The sequence below is a fragment of the Vulpes lagopus genome, chromosome 13 (genome assembly GCF_018345385.1).
Source record: "Vulpes lagopus strain Blue_001 chromosome 13, ASM1834538v1, whole genome shotgun sequence".
Lineage (NCBI taxonomy): Eukaryota > Metazoa > Chordata > Mammalia > Carnivora > Canidae > Vulpes > Vulpes lagopus.
In genome coordinates, this window is record NC_054836.1 from 495,275 (window position 1) to 511,638 (window position 16,364).

Genomic DNA, 16,364 nt, shown 5'->3' on the forward strand with positions numbered 1-16,364 from the left:
AGACTTCTGACCTCCAGAACTATAAAACAATGAATTTGGGTTGTTTTAAGTCACTGAGTTTGTAGGAGTTGGTTGCAGCAGCAATAATAAACTGATATACCAATTAACCTGAAAATGTAGACAGCAACATTTTATTGAAAAATATTAACTACCAAAAATAGTTGGGAAGAATTTTTTAGAAACCTAAAGATAACCATAACATTAAAGAAATCAAGTCATTCATCATGTTCTACCTATCAGACAGCACTAGACATTATCAAGTCCTAAGAGTAATTATACTTAAATGAAATGTTTGATGGCTAGCTGGCTCATTTGTGAACCAGAATAACCTTAATATCAAAATCAGAAGATGACAGAAAAAGAAAAAAAAAAAGGGCTAATAGCACCCATTTATACATCGATTTATTCATTTATACACAATAATTATCTCAAGTGCATTAATTCATTAAACAGATATTCTGCTCACAGTGTATATGGAAGAGCAATGAACAAAATGAAGGTCCGCTCCCTCTGAATTTATATTCTCTTTGGGGAGACAGATAATAAACAAATAAATACACAATATGGCAGATGATGACCAATGCTATAGAGAGAAGAATGGGGAGTAAGGAAATAGAGTAATGGGTGGGGGAAATCTGTTCTTTTATAAGGATAGTCAGTGAAAGCCTTTCTAATAAGGTGATTTTTGAATACTTACAAACATATAGTCCAATAGTCCCAAATGAAAGCCTGACGAATTCAACATCACCTGTTTTTAAAAAACATATAGTATATAATAGGTCTTATTGCAGAAATGTCAGGATAGCTTAACATTTAGAAATTTTTTAAATAATTTATGAAATCCAGCAATTTATGAAATTAAGGACAAGGATATATTAATCTCAACAGATGCAGGAGAAGCATTTGGTTAAAGGCAATCATTCATTATTAAAACTATTAGCAATCTAGAAACAGAAAAAAGCTTCTTTAATATAACAAATGTTAACTTAAAATTACAGCTAACATTAATGTTAAAATAACAGAAACATTCGCTCTAAAATGAAAACAAGACACAGATCAACTGTTCTATAATCAGCACCGTACTTACCAATGAAATAAGACAAGAAAAAAGAAATAGTTGTAGTAAAGAAGTACAATTGGTGCTATTTGCAGATTAGGTAAGCCTTCATACAAAATTTAAAATGATTTAATACTTATAAAGCTACCAGTTGTAACTTACCAGATATCAAGACTTATATAACTATAGTAACAAAAATAGCATGATATTGGTGCAGGGAGGGCCAAAGAGGTCAAGGAAAGAGAACAGAAAATAGAGAAATATGCATAAACTTATGTGAGAATTTGAGATAGCAAGAGAACTGCCATTGCAAATGGATGGTTAAACTAATCAATAAATGGTACTGAAAAAAATTGACAATCCATAGAAGAAAAAATAAAGGTATATTTCTTCCTTCATATACTATATAAAATATATTTCAGATTAAAGATCTTAATATGAAAACTAAGTTTAAAATTTTGAGAAGAAAATACAGGAAATGTCATTATGACATAAGAGTAGAAAGGTTTCATATGATGGAAGAAGACAAAATATGAAATATAATAATGATAAATATGATTTTCTTAAAGTTTTACATTTCTGAACCAACAAGGAAGCCATCAGCAAAGTTAAATCAAGCCACAAATTGGAAGCAGACTGTGATAAGACAAAGTAGTAAGCTCTAGTGCTGCTTACTAGTGAGAGGATAGTCTAGCTCCAGCGGATCTTTTAAAGACATAAACATGCTATGGTACAGGTTTATAACTGCTCACTAGAAATATCGTATAACGTAACCACCTAGCACACTTGCTCAAAGCTGAGTTATTACATAAGTGATCATAACAAAAGTAATATAATTTCTGTAAATTTGCATGTATATCGATAAAACTTCTAAGAGGGCTTTCCAAGGTGGTCCTCCCAGCAGTATCCCTGGGAGGATTATTAAAGTTTTGCTCTGGGGCTACGAGGAACAAATATGGGAATACCCACACATGTTGTGGTCTTGAGTTTCTTTACTATCGTTTATCATTTTCTTTCAAACTATCCACATTGCACTGAAATCTTTGGAATCTATTTTTATTCCTACACTGGACAAAAGGACTGCCCTCCAATATCTACAAAAACACTTGCAAAGATAAGAAAAAAGATTAATTTTAAAAAGATGGGCAAAGGATGAGATCAGGAATTTCACAAAGGAGGAAAGTCGAATGTCCATTAAAAATGTGGGAATATGGTCAATCTAATTAGTAATTAGAGAACTGCAAATTATAATAACGATGGAATGCCATTTACCTCTATTTGACTAGAAAAAAGAATGCCAATATCCAACTATTTGAGAGGATAGGAAAAAATGAAAGCTGTTATAACCTGCTCTTGGAAGAGAGAGTAATTTGTCAGTACCTTAAAAGTTGATGATGTTTATACCTTGTGAACATGAAATAGTACCCATAAGAATAAGCCCTAGAGGAGCTCTTGCATGTGGGCATAAGAAAATCTTTACACTTGTTTTTAAGAATAAAAAGAATGGAAACACTGCAAATGTCAATCAATATAGGAATGGAAAAATTAATTGTAGTGTATTCATAAAAAGGATAAACTAGACTTAAACATATCAGCAAGGCTGAATCTCAGAAATATAAATGTCAGAATAAAAAAGCAAGATTCAACGTCAACTATACTATGCTGCTGTTTATATAACTTTCAAAAAGAACATAAAACACTATGGTAAACCACACACGATATATCATAAAAGTATGAAATATATAGAAGGAAAAAATACACATCAACTTCAGAATATTAGTTGACCTCTGGGGATAGAGGGATGGGAATGGAATGAGAGAGAGCTTCTGCTCTAAGTGTTGTATTTTGTACTTTATTTTTTAAAGATTTTATTTATTTATTCATGAGAGACACAGAGAGAGGCAAAGACATAGGCAGAGGGAGAGGCAGGCTCCTCACAGGGAGCCTGATGCGGGACTCGATCCCACCAGCCGGGGATCACACCCTGAGCCAAAGGCAGAGGCTCAATCGCTGAGCCACCCAGGCATCCCTGTATTCTGTTTCTTTAAAAAAAAAAAAAAAAAACAAAAAACAAAAAAAAAACTATTCAGGAGGGAGTAATCTGGCTTTATTATGGAACAAGAAAAAAAAAGCTGCTGAAATAAAACCAGAGATATTGCCTCCCCTTTTTCCTCATTAGTTTAAAGTTTGGGTTTACAGTGGTAAGCTATTTGTATATCCTTTTTACTCTTGATCATAATAATGTGTCACTAATTTTCACCTTTACCTAGAAAGGAATCCAAACTCAATAGGGAAAAATTCCTTTGAACCCTTTCCAGAAACCCAGTGTAACTGACACATGCTTCCCCTGAGGAGGGCATCATTTTCAGAATGGGAAGCTGCAGAACTAAGGTATCCAGCTTGGGGAATTGCTTAGGAAAATCCTGGAGGACAGGCTGCCTTTGCCTCTCTGAGATGATACCTCCTTTTTCCTAAGTAGGCCCCTCCTTAACCTGAACAATAGTGCCTTTCTATTAGGATGGCTGCCATGCTCTGGCTCCTTAAGTGAAGGCTTGTTGTGGCCATGAATAAGACCTCAGAGAGCTCCAGCCACCCTGGTGGAGCCTGGGACAACGTAAATCATTTATCTTCTTGGAAATAATTTTCTTATCCGTAAAACAACGATGTTCACACCTGCTCTCAGCTCTGCCCACCCAAGTCATTATGATGATTAGGCATCATGAAAAGACTTCAGAAATTGTACAATATTCATCTTTGCTCCTTTTAGTATTCAACTATTTGTTGCTATTAGCAAAGTTTAAATGACATCGAGAACACATAAGCTGTGAAGGAGATCATGCTTGATAAATGAAAGTCTGAAGTAATATATGTATTTTATAAGAAAATTGAGAAAGGGGTACCTGGGTGGTACAGTCAGTTAAGCGGCTGACTCTTGGTTTTAGCTCAGGTTGCATGACTTCAGGGTCCTAAGATCGAGCCCACAGCCAAGCTCTGGGCTCAGCCTGGAGTTTGCTTAGGACTGTCTCTCCCTTGCCCATGCCCCCACTCTCGCTTTCTCTAAAAATATATAAATAAATCCCAAATAAAAGAAGAAAATTGAGAAAGCATTCACTGCAAAAAGAAAAACAAATGTCACTGAACTCTTTTCCCAAAGCTCATCTCGCCTATAACTATAGTTTTGAAATAGGAGTAGTCACAACTCATCTATTTCTGTAGTTCTACTATAGAAATATCGATCAGAAAATATGTTGGCTAATTATTGTCTGGTGTACATCAGAGATCATTTATCTGTACAAAAACTGATCTGAAAAAAAAAAGAACTGATCTGAGCATGGATTTTTCTGTGTCAGCATTCCACAGGGTTTATAATATATAATATTGATTTTTTAATATACAAAACAGAACATGTAAATTATTACCTGTCTTGGCATTTCTGTACAATCTATTATACTGTGTTTAGTGTTTGGTGTGCTGAAGTTAAGACACATTATAAAAGTCAGAGAAATGACTACTTCAACTTTTAAGATACATCACTGAACATAAGAAGTTTTACTCAGCATCCTATTCACTTCCCAATATTTCTTTTATTTTGGCTTCAGAGAATTCAAAAGGATCATTTCTCTAATAGAAATTATAACATACAACCAATAGATCATTATTCTCTGAGATTCAAAATGTGCCTTTTTTTTTTTTTTACAGTTTGTCACTGTAGACTCTGTCCCTAAATTACTGTCAGCTTTTCTTGACTACCTACTCTATCCTCTCCCTTTGCCACATATTAGAATTAATGGAAAAAATGTACTGTTTGGGATAAAACACTAATATGATCATATCTATCTAAAAATATCAATATTAAAAGTATTCAAAATTTAAAATGAAACAATTATTAAAATGGTCCTGGGATGCCTGGGTGGCTTACTGGTTGAGGGTCTGCCTTTAGCTCAGGGCATGATCCCAAGGTCCGGGATCGAGTCCTACATCAGGCTCCCTGCATGGAACCTGCTTCTCCCTCTGCCTGTGTTTCTGCCTCTCTCTGTGTCTCTCATGAATAAATAAATAAAATCTTAAAAAAAAAATAAAACGGTCCTTTATTTATGCCAGAAAAAAATATGTATCTGTTGGTCTGCATAAAATGTTTATACCACTACACTACATTGCATATAAATGTAAATCTTTTTTTTTTTAAGATTTTATTTATTTATTCATGAGAGACATGGAGAGAGAGAGAGGCAGAGACACAGGCAGAAGGAGAAGCAGGCTCCATGCAGGGAGCCTGACGTGGGACTCGATCCAGGGTCTCCAGGATCACACCCCGGGTCCGATGGCGGCCCTAAACCGCTAAGCCACTGGGGCTACCCTAAATCTTTCCTTTTTAATTGGAAAGAAACTTGAATGCAGAAAGGGATAAAGTTAAAGATTAATTAATGCATATATAATCAAACATTCTAACCTTTCACAGCTCTTCGCCAGGGTAAATGTTTTATCAAATACAACCCACTCTTTGATGAAAATCCATTGAGAAGCAATGATACTATGTTGGCACTGAGCCAATAATGATATCCCAGGAGACCAGAGAACTTCAGCCTTTAGTCTCTTATAACTTCTCAAATAATATATTTTCCCTAGCAGTTGTAATACTTTAGTTTTATTCTTCTAAATAATCACGGTAGGCAGAACTTTTCAATAGTTATCCAAAGAAAATGTAATCTTACAAAGATACAGATTTTACTTCGTTCTTCTATTGTTTGGGTCCAAATATATTGTATCAATAAGATTCCTTCTAAGACTCCCCAAAACAAATTGTCCTATTGTATTGTGGCTCCTACTCTGACCAAGCATTATTCTTTAAATCAGTTTTCTGTTTAACATTGATACTAAATAATACTCAAGTATAAAAGCAAGTCAAGCCAAGCTTTCAACACTACAGAAGCATTGTCTTTGCTTAAAACTTAAAAATACTAGTAAATTTGACCAGAATGCAATTTTTCCATACAAAATCAGTAAGGAAGATCATGTATTTCTATATGAAAAGTGAAAAGCTGAGATAGTTAGAAGGGTTTTAAAAGAGAATACATCGAGTTGGCAGTCTCTCAGCAACCTTTTAAGCTTAGCTCCAGCAAAGAAATCAGTTCAATGGATACATCTAAGCCTTGAGTCTTGGCACTTTTAGCAATTATTTTCTTGATTAGTAATTGAAATATAAATGGTTCTAAAACAAGCTTTGCTTTGTGAGAGTCATAAAACTACCCTGAAGATTGGTCAACAAAAGGGAAACCATAAACTTTTCCATATAATCTTTGTAGCTTGTTTGAGTTCCCTTTTTTAAAAGATCTCCTTTAGAGGTTTTTATTTCGGGGCAGCCTGGGTGGCTCAGCGGTTTAACACCGCCTTCGGCCCAGGGTGTGGTCCTGGAGACCCGGGATCGAGTCCCACACCGGGCTCCCTGCATGGTGCCTGCTTCTCCTCTGCCTGTGTCTCTGACTTTCTCTCTCTCTGTGTGTGTCTCATGAATAAATAAATAAAATCTTTTAAAAAATACAAATAAATAGGGATCCCTGGGTGGCGCAGCGGTTTAGCACCTGCCTTTGGCCCAGGGCGCGATCCTGGAGACCCGGGATCGAATCCCACGTCGGGCTCCTGGTGCATGGAGCCTGCTTCTCCCTCTGCCTATGTTTCTGCCTCTCTCATCTCTCTCTCTCTCTCTCTCTGTGACTATCATAAATAAATAAAAATTAAAGAAATATAAATAAATAAAGGTTTTTATTTTTAAGTATTCTCTATATCCAACATGGAGCTTGAACTCACATCTCTGAGATCAAGAGTCGCATGCTCTACCAACCAAGCCAGCCAGATGCCCCTAGAAGATCTCCTTTATCGTCATTTTTAACTTAGTGGAGAGTGTTTGACTGGGTATTATCACTAAATAAACTTATCTGATAACATAAAAATTTTGAATGGTCAAATTAATAAAATGTTAAGATTTGGCCCAAGGTAATTAAATTTGTACTTGAGATTACTAGTTCTTTACTGTTCCCATTATCAGGCTACTACCTGCAGCTACTTCCAAGGCCCCTGCTGGTCCACAGAGTGCTTTTTTTTTTTTTTTTTTTTTTTAACTAATTGATTCATTGACTTTTAGAGAGAGAGAGAGAGAGGTGGGTGGATGAGTTGAGCAGAGAAAAAGGGCCAGGGACTCTACGCAGAGCATGGAGCCCCACACGGAGGTTGATCCCAGAACCCTGAGATTATGACCTGAGCTAAAATCAAGAGTTGGCCATTCAACCAACTGAGCCACACAGGTGCCCCTACCAAATGTTTTCTTAGGATTGGTTTTATGTTCACCCTTTCATGAACTCAATATCCTTCCCTGAGCACCTACCTTTTGGAGAAGGGAAGGCTTTCATTTTGACTCTCAAAAAACAAAGAGGCTCTAATACAAGCTCCTCTTGTATTAGATAGAGGACATAATGTTATATGACTGAGGCCTGTTGCAGTGCTCTACTTTTTAAGGGAGGTGTCCCCTGGTGAAAGCAAGGTGTCCACTAGGGTGGCCCTTTTTAGGAAGTGTAGAGTGTGGTAGTTTATATGATTTCAAGATGTTTTTTAGCTTATGAGAGAAAAGATGATACATTCACCTTCTGACAAGACTTCCATTAAGGTATATATTGAACTTCATGAAGGAATTTCACTTATAAAATAAGAGACTTGGCTACTACAAAGAAACATCAATAATCTAGTACAACCCCTTTTATTTTAGAAATAAGGAAAGTAAGGGGCGCCTAGATGGCTCAGTTCATTAAGTGGCCAACTCTTGATTTGGGCTCAGGTCAAGATCTCAGAGTCCTGCGATCAAGCCCTCTGTCTGGTTCGGTGCTCAGTGTGGAATCTGCTTCCTCTCTTTCTGTCCCTCCCCCTGCACTCTCTCTCCTCAAATAAATAAATAAATCTAAGGAAAAAAAAAAGAAGTAAGGTAAACGAGATCAAAATGAGTGAGTTAACTTACCCTATATCACGCAGTGCAGTAGAATAGAACTTGAACTAAAAACCAAGTTCTTTGAGAGTGAGGAGAAAGGGCCACCAGTCAGTGGTGGCTCAGAGAGGCTTCTTGAAGGAGGTGGATGGTAAAAGGGCAGGAGGGTAGGAGTTAGCTATTGAAGTGGGAGAAAGAAGAATTCATGGTGCAAGCAGAGGGATTGATTCTAGCAAAGATGGGGAGAAGAGAGAAAGGATGAAGGGTAGCGTACAACAAGTAGTTCAGTGTTGCTAGGAATAATGTTTGAGAATTTTGTGTTCTTAAAGAAAAAAAGCTTAACGTCAATTGTATTTTTTGAGGAGTGCTTAATTAGTACAATACTTAGGTGATGTTCCACTTAGAGATCTACTTATTCTGAGTCTAATAATATTTGAATACATGTTAACCTTTATTTATTCAATAATATTTATTGCTTAACTACACCTCGTGTGCTAGATTTGTAATGGCGAAGTGAAATTCCAGAAAAATTGCGGGGGGCATTTCCCAGTAGAGGAGAGGTTCTAAATGGAAGAAGTCATGGGTCTTCACTTCATTGACTAGCAAAGTTGTTGTAATGATGGAAAAGGTAATGCATACACGATTAGACTGCACTTTGACATGCACGCATAGTCAGTAACTGTTGATTTATTTTAATTGCTTGAATATCAATGAAGAGATTGAAGGTTTTACAAGAACTGCTTGTTTTGTCTTACCACCAGCTACACACACTCTTCTGGGAAATACGCCCACGCAGGTTATTGTCCTTGTACTGGTTCTGTCAAATTAACCAAAGTTTACCCAAGGAATCCCAAGCCTGGAATTTTGCCAACTAAGAAAGAAAGAAAAAAGTTTAGGGAGCAGCTTCATTTTAGATAGAACTTTAGATAGGAGCTGTTGGCAGCTGTGTTTCCAGTGAGGATAAGGGCCCACTGAAAAGCAACCTGTAGTTAGGAAGGTGAATGAAGGAGATTCAGAAATAAATTTAAATAAATAATAAATTCGTATTTCAGAATAAAATATTTTACACATGCCTGAATCACTTTTTAATGACTCCTCACATTCTGTTTTTTAATGCTATAACCAACTATAGGTTCTACTTGAGTCAAATAAGAAAATTCCTATTATGTTTTTAGTTGTAGTAGGATAAATAATCCTTCTGTGACTCATTTCCTACTATCTCACAAGTGAATCTCAAACCCTTCCTTCCTTTTCTAAACCTTCTTAATTATCAACAAAGTATAGATACATTCTGAATTATAACAATCTGAAATAAAACAGCCTTAAGACAATTATCTTGGCAGTACCATTAATAATCTGCTTATAGGGACGGATGCCTGGGTGGCTCAGCTGTTGAGCGTCTGCCTTTGGCTCAGGGTGTGATTCCGGGATCCAGGATCGAGTCCCACATCGGACTCCCTGCAAGAAGCCTACTTCTCCCTCTGCCTATGTCTCTGCCTCTGTCTCTGTGTCTCTCATGAATAAATAAATAAAATCTTTAAAAAAAAATCTGCTTGCAATCCTATTATTCTAATTACTGCTATTTTTAAAGAAAACTCATTCTTGGTCAAGTCAGTCCATTCATCTAATTTCATTGTCCCATGCAGAACCAGGGATTATTACTTTAGTTTAAAGTTTTGAATATTAAAAAATTGACATTAAATCTTGACTAAATTAAATGAAGAATTACTATCTTCCAGAATAGTTTGTAAGGGGAAGAAATATTAATTCAACAAATACTCACTGGTTATCTGTTATGCACAAGACAGTGCAGTGTGCTTACATGTGTACATTAAAAAAAGAAAAAAGATCTTATACAAGGAAATTTGATATGTCTGTGGTTCTAGCTTTAGGGAAGGTTTCTTTTGATGACTTTAAACCAAGAAGTATGAAATAGACCATGTAAAATGCAAAGGGAAATCCAATAGTGTAGCTAACACATTCTCTTATGAAAGTGCTTTTCCCTGAAAAATACAAGGGCTAATGCATTAATTTTAAAAAGATGGGCAACAAAAATCAGAAAATAAAAATGACAAGGGATTTAGGTTAAAGGTCATTGTTGCTTTAATCTATATTCAATATCTTGAAAATTCTTCATAGTTTTCTACTAAAACCTATACATTGAAACAATGCCTGACATATTTTCGCACTGCATGTCTTCAGCAATGCATGGTTGCTAATGACAGCATTTGCTCATGAGCCTTCCCTGCAGGAGAGCCTTTGGGTGGAGAATTTTCTGTAACAGCAGACCTGCCATAGCTGATCTGTCAGGGTGAGTCAGACAGGCATTCTGCTCCCAGAGGATGACAAGAAAACAAATAAAAATTAAGCCAAATGCAAACAGTTTCATCAAAGGCATTTGACAAATGAGCAGGTGCCCTAAGGAATCAAAAGCAAGTGCAGAAATAAATAGCACTTCATTTACTGAAATCTTTTGATTTCAAAATTCCAAACAAATAGATTAAACCATCTATTATATTTTCTGATATTCCATTGCACAAATAGATGAGCTTGAAATTTGGCCAACATTATATGCTTTCATGCTCTACTCATATTCATTTTTCACTCTTTCTACAAAGAGTCTTTACCAAGCTTCTATGATTCCAAGGCACAGTGCTGGGAACTAGGGGAATGTAATGGTGAGTACAAACTGACAAGGACTTTCCCTCACAGAGACCACAGCTTGATGGGGATGGGGAGGCAGACAGGGCAATTAAGTGTTCACACAAGTAAGTGTGAAATTTTACTAGAAACAAATTTGATGAAGAAGAGCTATGTGATGCTTAGAATCTATGATTGGAGTATTTTACTCAATTCAGAAGGTCTAGGATGGCCTCTATAAAGAAGTTCTGAAGGATTCTTAGAAGTTAACTACTCAACATGGGGAGGGAAGGATACTCCAGGCAGAGGAAACATCCATGTCCTAAGGCATGGTGGCAGAAAGAGTTGAGAGACTGAAAGGAGGTCCCTGTGGCTAAAGCAGAGGGTGCCAATGTGCTGTGGCTGGCGATGGGGCTGAAGAGAGATATAGGAGCCAAATCATGAAGATGAAACTCACCGGCATGTAAAGGGCTCGCTTCCAGCAGCAGTGATCTATAAAGTCAATGGAGTGTTCAGATATGTGTGTGTGTGTGTGTGTGTGTGTGTGTGTGTATCTGCTGGAGGGGGGCAAGTGTCAAGCTATTTGAGTGGCACAGTCATGTTTGCTTTCATACTCTGTTTAATCACTCCTGAATTTTACCAACAGACAACTGTCCTTGCTACCAGTTTCCTATAGTCAGAGTAATTGGAGTTGAATATAAAGTGGTTCATATCTACATTGTGGAAAACACAAATATAGCATCATATATAAAGAAAATATTAAATCAGGAGATACCACAAGTTTTGCATGTTTTTCACTTGTAACATAACACAACTAAATGCCTCTTTAAATGTATAATTTGCATTCAAAAGTAGTATAATTCACTATTCTTAACAAAAAAAGAATCTTTCTTACTATAACCATTAAATGTCTGAACAATCACCTTTAAGCATAGACACCGTTGTTTCTGAGCAAAATAATGAATAAAATATCTGATTACATTCAAAGATGAATAGTGTTCCTCTTTTAGAGAATTTACAATATAGTAAATGCACAGAGGTTTAGAATATGAAAAATCTGAATATAGTCTTAGTACACGGAAGGATAATATACAGAATAATACACTAATAATAATATAATAACTTGCTGTTATGGTTGACTTTAGCAATAAATGCAGCTCTTAAGAATACTGTTTTCAATTTAATTTAATAATTCAGGAATAACCTACAGAATGATGGACAATATTATATATGTCACAGAATTCTAGTTTTTAATTGATTGCTTTAAACATTTCCATATTAAATCTTTGTGAGCTAGTTGGTTGAAGGAAGGGCCCTCACAGAGCTTGAAGCTCAGGCCTGCTGAAGCCTGATCGTGGGTAATAGAACTTCACTTCATCCCATATCCATATAAATATTTGGGAAGGTGCTAATTTTATTTTGCACTAGTTATTTGCACCTAGTGAGGAGGCAGGCATGTAGCCAGAGTCTCCACAATAGTCTGGTTGATACCAACAACAGGGTATTAAAAATCCCCTTGAAAATGGCAAAGAAAGCTTCTCCCACATGGTGGGATTCTTACTGCATTCAGGCAGTGTCTTTGGAAGCTGTACAATTCCACTGAATCCTGGAGGAACATGAGAAACCATACCCGAACTTCTAAAACCTGTGTTAACCCCTGCTTTATGTAACTGTTCTCTGTTTTTGCTATCTCTGTAAATTTCCTAGCCATTTGCCACTGAAACCTTTTATCTCTCTGTTGATAACATTACCATCCTATTGTGACAACGTGGAAATTATTACACTCTAGAAATGAAGACACAGAGGCTCTGAGCATTATAGTAACTCATCCGAATTAACAAGCAAGAGTGTTAAGGTCCTGATCAACACAAGCATGACCTTTATGGATGCAACTCCTAGAAAAGGCGAGAAGGCTGATGGCACAGTCACAGGGCGAGCATTATGAAGAGAAAAGAAATGACATAATTGTGTAATTGTGACACTAAGGAAGGGTAATTTAGGTTGTTTTTTCTCATATTGCACATGAAAATCATAATGTGACATTATGTTTATCTTACCATCAAACTAAGATCTATGAGTTTGGGAAATCTATTTTATTCACCTGTGTAAGGCCAGTATCAAGCAAAGGGCTATGCATGTAATAGACACAGAACAAATACTTAAAATTTTACACTTTTAAGATGGCTTTGAGCTGAATTTTTCCATTACTTTTTGAAAAAAGATGTTATTAAAAAAAAAAAAGAAAAAAGATGTTATTTATTTGACAGAGAGTGAGCACAAGCAGGGGGAGTAGCAGAGGGAAAAGGAGAAGTAGGCTCTCCACTGAGCAGGGAGTTCCATGCAGGGCTCGATCCCAGGACCCCAGGATCATGACTCAAGCCAAAGGCAGATGCTTAACTGACTGAGCCACCGAGGCGCCCCTGAATTATTTCATTTTTTAATTAAGTTGAAAAGATGTTGTTTGGTTATTTTGGGGGATGTATTTTAAGTACTGATTCTGTGAGGGTTTTTTTGGGTGAGATTTACATTTAAATTGGTGGACTTTCAGTAAAGCACCTCCATACTTTGGGTGGGCCTCATCCAATCAGTGAAAGGCCTGAATAAAACAAAAGAATAAGCAAGAAGGACTTAGTGGACTAAGTGGACTGCCTTCAGACTTCAACTGCAACATCAGCTCTTCTTCAGGTCTTCAGTTTGTCAGCCCATCCTGCAAATTTTGGACTTCCCAACCTCTACAATTGTGTGAGCCAATTCATCAGTAAATCTCTGTGTTTTTCTAGAGAAAGTTACTAATACAGTCAGTATTAACATAACTTGTTAAGGATATAAATATTTCAATATAGATAGCCTTAATGGTGTGCAGACTATGAAGGTGGGGTCATATCTAACATTTTTCTTTTTATTCATTCATCAAATACTTCTTGAGCATCTATGATAGCCCCAGGTCTGAGGGTACAGTGAAGAATGGTTTTTTTTTTGTAAAAATGTACACATTAGTTTCCAGAAAGCTTTCTGACTTAAATAATTAAATCAAAGTAATTCATTCAGTTTGGAAGCAAACAAAACTAATTTCCATAGGATAGAACTATTTTACTTTTCTCTCTAACTCAAGAAACTTGGAAGCAACTTTACCATAAAACAAAAAGAAAAGAATTATAACCCACAAATCATCCTTCTCCTTTCTTTTGTACCCTTTACTTCTTATATAACCATATTGCCTTATCTGGCCAGTCTATGTGTATCTCTATCTAGCTATCTACTATCTGTCTACTATCTATCTACTCTCTATCTACCATCTATCTCTACCATAGTTATTATTTCTTTATAGCTATCTGTGTATATTTATATGCACATATAATATATGCCTTCATTTCTTCTAAAAACATATAAGTGTGAATAATTTTAACTCCTCAAATGACTTTTCCACATACTATAGATCATTCTGCCCAGTTGACACCTCTGTAGTCTGAGACTCAGAGCAGAAAATAGACATTGAATTAATATAGCTAGTATAGTGGTAGACCCAGGATCAAGTTTCTTTACTCTCTCGCTTTTTCCTCTATGGCCCAAATTGCATCCCCGGCCAAAGATTTTAGTTGAAGAACAGCTAGATGTCCATTTGCCAATAAAATGCGTTTTGGGTTCCATTTTTCTTACTGTTTCTTGAAAACATGCAAATCCCCCTTGACTAATTTCTGAATGTTACAAACCTATTGAAAGATGTCATCATTACAATATAATAACTTATAATTACAGATTGTTTTTATTTATTTTTGAGAACAAATTTAATGTGAACTATTTAATTCACCCTATCACAGTTCAATATCAACTTGGCTTTAAAGATAGGCCTAAATATTATCAGGATAGTCACTCTATAGATATCCTTAAAGATGGGAAGTATCCAATGTTCCCTCTCATTGTTAACAAAAATAAGTGTTCCCATGCTATCATAATACTTTAAGTAAAGAAATGAGGCTCATGACAATCACAGTGCAAATTAAAGCAGAATAAAAAGAATGAAGAATTCTGTTAAGCTCCCAAAATATATAGCTAAAACCATTCTTTAAAGAGAGCAATGGCAGTTCAAACTTCAACCATCCAAAGATCATGAACTTCTTTGTATTTCAGAACTCTTAAAGATATGTAAAAAGAGGGATCCAGAGTCCAAAGTCACAATCCACTGTCTATGTCAGAAGGTGCTTATCCACATAGTATAATGTATGGCTCCAGCCACTTCAGACTATCGGCTGGGAGTGAACTTGAATGAACCTCCTGAGTTGAAAGCCCTCCATTTTTAGCTCTGAGTAGACACTGTAATTTCCTTATTCCTCCAAAACAATTTAGAATCTCTGAAAACCTCAACAGAATAATAAAAAAAAAAGTCCTCCTACCCCCATCTGCGATAGGCCTAATTATGTTTCTCAAGGTCTCCAAACACAGCACGGCCATGATGCTGCCCAGACTTGTGGGGTGTTTCCTCTGACTAGGCTGGCTTCTCACACCTGTTTCTCCAGAGCATTAGGCCAGAATACCATGGGGAAGGGCTCCCTCGCCTGACTCTAGAAGGTAATGCCACTGTGTGGGAGATTGCCAGGGTAGGTTCATTAACTGCCTCTTACAGCCAAACTAGTTAATTTGATTACACAAAGTTAATTTGATTACTTTAGTTTGGCTGAATTTTTTTCTATATTTATAGTTCTAGTCTTTCACTTGGAAATCCAAGTTTCATGTATAAACAAATGTATAAATAAAACATCAACTATAGATTGCGTGTATAAACCAAATGTATAATTTGCACATTGACTACAGATTTTCTCCAGAAAAACAACAATTATTTCACATGAGGTTTTGGAATTAATAGGAATCTGTTTAGTTGTGATTCATGTGTACTTCCAATCTGAGATTGTTATGGAGGAAATTGTGGCAGTTAATCAACATGCAAATGACATGTTTATGCATGAGTTAAAATGAGTTTTGACAGATGTATGTATGTATGCCAAATATTAAAAGTTAATGCTTTAGCCTTGTAATGAAAATGACACAAACCACAGAAAGATCTGTTTTACCTATAGATATGCTGAAGGTCAAGAAAGTTTTAATTAATACCAAATAATTTTTCACTATGGGTAACAGGTGAAATATAAAATATAAATACTCAAAATGCCAGGAGAAAACACTCTTATACTTAAAACTTTACATGGCACCTGTATCACAATGTGTTTTTATAATATTCATTTCAGTAAATAGAGTTTTCAGACATGTCTTCAGAATTAAAATGAGTATATTTAAGTAACCATTGTGAGATCAAATTCTTTTTTCTCTGTTCATAAATATTTGAAAATACATACAGTTTCTGAATCTTAATCATGAAAGTTCAACTTCTGTTAGGAAGGAGTTGCTATGAAAAAGTATGAGATTAAAAGATAAACACAAAAGTAATTAAAGTAATTTTCAGTAATGTCACTCATCTCCACTTTATTTAGCTCTCATCACTCATTTGGAAGTTCATCAAATTAATATGAATTAACACTTATCGAGCATTCCCCAAATGTTAGCTACTATTATGTACCGCACATTGTGCTAATTGCATTACATTCATTATCCCCTTCAAACCTCAGGAATTCAAGGAAATCTAAGCAAACCAAGGCCAAGGGAATTAAATATCTTGACCAAGCTCACACTGCCAGGAAGTAGTGG